The sequence below is a fragment of the Dama dama genome, chromosome 2, assembly GCF_033118175.1.
Source record: "Dama dama isolate Ldn47 chromosome 2, ASM3311817v1, whole genome shotgun sequence".
Classification (NCBI taxonomy): Eukaryota; Metazoa; Chordata; class Mammalia; order Artiodactyla; family Cervidae; genus Dama; species Dama dama.
In genome coordinates, this window is record NC_083682.1 from 23,604,950 (window position 1) to 23,608,088 (window position 3,139).

At 35.7% G+C, this 3,139-nt stretch overlaps 1 pseudogene; it reads left to right on the top strand.

Moving 5' to 3' along the window:
* Positions 1-951: 951 nt before the first annotated feature.
* Positions 952-1,880, top strand: LOC133066798 (olfactory receptor 8B3-like; annotated as a pseudogene).
* The last annotated feature ends 1,259 nt before the right edge of the window (positions 1,881-3,139 follow it).

The window sequence follows — 3,139 nt, forward strand, 5'->3', positions numbered from 1 at the left end:
GACAAAGGACTCATGAGAGGCAGCACGTAGGAATCCTCCCGTCAAACATTCCCTGACATATCAGAAATCAATTACAGGTGACTTTTTCTTGGAAAAAAAATGAAACCAAAACCTCAGAATCTGAAATTGCCTTTCCAGGGCCATGGGCTAAAATCACTAAGAAGAAAGCCCTGGGATATTCTGGCTTAAGAGAGTGAATTTCCAAACTTCATTTATATTCATGTTTTCCTTGTCCAAGATGGAGACTGAGATATGACAAGATGGAGACTCAGATATGACAGTTCATTTCCTAATTGTGAAGTCCTGAAATTCAACTGAATCTTGCAGAGAAATTTGTCTGAAAGGAGAGAAGAGAATTTTCAGAATTATTAAGGGATACATGTGATGCAGTTTCTTAGTAAGTTCCCTCTCCCTGGATGGAATGCTCTTTCTTCTATGTTTATAGCTTTTAGTCTGTGATACATGGAGTGACTTATCCTTTCCTAGACTTTGGTTGCTCTTGTGTTTCTTTTTCTTTCATTTCTTTTTTTGTTTGTTTGTTTGTTTTTATTAGAAGCAAAATTTTTTGGTTCCTACCCTGTAAATTCTTATCCACACTAGAGACAAAAGCAGGCTTTGGGGGTTGCTACCAAAAGAAGAGGAGTCCAAGTGAATGAAATAATGGTGAGATGAGAGAATGAAGATTCTGTCCTGGCTCAAACTTCTTTTCCATTATACTTTTGGGTAAAAGGCTAAATTTGATGCTTTTTGCTACTTAGTTTATAAAGCATTTATAAAGGATATTCTTGTCGCTCATTTCCATGGTAATAGTATGTAAATTCTATGGGTTCAGTCTGGACTACCCACCGTCATTCCCAGTGCATATATCACTTATGTGAGGAGATGTGAGAAATACTCTTTTTCTTCTATGAAACACTTCTCCCCTGTTTTCACAGATCCCCTTAGAGAAAAATGGCTCCAGGGAATGATTCTTTCATAACTCAGTTGATTTTAGTGGGATTAACAGACCAATCAGTTCTTCAACTCCCCCTGTTTCTCCTGTTTTTAGTAATGTATACGGTCACCATGATGGCAAATTTGAGCTTGATCATCCTAATTGGGCTGAGTTCACACCTGCACACACCTATGTACTTTTTCCTCTTTAATTTGTCCTTCATAGATCTCTGCTATTCTTCTGTTTTTACACCTAAAATGCTGATCAACAGCATATCAAAGAAGAAGATTATCTCCTACATGGGGTGCATGATCCAGCTTTGCTTTTTGTGCTTTTTTGGTATTTCTGAGAGCTATGTCCTGACATCAATGGCCTATGATTGCTATGTGGCCATCTGTAACCCACTACTGTATAACATTGCCATGTCCCCTAAAGTATGTTTCAGCCTTATGTTTGGTTCCTACCTGATGGTATTTTTTTAAAGCAATGACCCTCATTGGATGTATGCTGAGACTGACCTTCTGTGATGCAAACACCATCAACCATTATTTGTGTGACATCTACCCTCTCCTCCAGCTCTCCTGCACAGGTACGTACATCCTTGAGCTGGAAGTTATCGTCATGTCAGGCATCAATATCACTGTGCCCAGGCTCACCATCTTTATCTCTTATGGCCTCATCTTCTCCAACATTCTCCACATCAAGTCCACAGGGGGCAGGTCCAAAGCCTTCAGCGTCAGCAATTCCCACATCATTGCTGTTTCTCTGTTCTTTGGATCAAGTGCATTTGTATATCTCAAACCATCTTCTGTGTCTGCTGATGATGGGAAAATATCCTGTCTTTTACACAAATATGTTTCTGATGATGAATCCCCTACTTTACAGCTTGAGGAACAAAGATGTTAAACTTGCTTTGAGAAAAACCCTATGTGTGGCAGAGTTTTGATCAGAGACATTATCTTTCTGTGCATATAGTACAGGACAAGGAAATTCTGTGTGATCAATTAAATATTTTTAGTCATGGTCTCATTTTTCTCTTTTTTAAAATGACATGCCTAAGAAAATTTAAGTTTTCTCTCAGTAATATATTTCCAGTTTTTCTGTCTGGGACTTCTTTTTTCCCCAAATGATTTGCACAATATCTCCTCCAGTTTTCCACTTAGTTATTAAAATTAAATTATAAATGTAACATATCTGTTATTTTCTAACTTCATTTCAAAGTTTTAATTTTTACTGGAAAAAAAAAGGTCTCCAAGTGATCAAGTTTGAGATACCTTTAATATAATGAAGGAGCAATGATGAAAATCATCTAGATTTTCTAGAGCAGCAATCCTCTAGATTTTCTAGAGCATCATCATTTTATTGGAGTTGTGTGTATCCTCCACATGCTTTAGAAGCATGTATCAAATACTATTCTGATTTTACTCCCAGTTTTCTATTCTCTGACTAGGAAGACTATTTCTCCTTTAAATTTCAGAGATTGAAGCCTTCATTAAGATATTGACTATAATTTATTTTGCATCTCTAAATATTTTGCATCAAGCTTCTTTGGGCAAGTGTTTTCTTTTTACTTTTGTTCAATGAAACCAGCAAATGACAGATCATATCAATATATTTATTTTATAGATGGTGAAATGAAGCTCAGAATGGTTAATTATTTAATGTCACAGCTTCATAAAGAAAAAATCTGGACTAAACAGTTAGCCTTCTAATTTTAAGTCTGCTACTTTTGTAGTTTGTTTACATCCACTTCATTCTATTCTATTTCCTTCAGTACAATCATTAATGAGAAGACATTTTAAATTTGAAGCTTAACTTTTGTTTATTCAGGGAAACATGTGAATTTCTCTCCTGCTGTTTGTTGCTTTTTTGTTGTTTGCTTGTTTAGGCAAAGAGTTTCATGGGTTTATTTGGGTGCGTAAAAAGGCCTTTGGGGCTAGTGTATTGGTGAGATGATTGACTCAAATAGAAAGCTACTTTTTTTTTTTTTAATTAAGAAAACTGCATTTGAGATGTTTTTTTATTAAGAGAATATGTCACGTCATTATGACAGACCTCAACAAGACACATGGTCAACAAATAAGAGGTCTTGTGTGGAAAGTATTCATGAGCATTAAGAGATAAATGTTGTTCTGAATCTGTATGCTTTCTGTACAGGACTGTAAATACATTTCTATAAATCTTTGATAAAGCTATGATGTACAT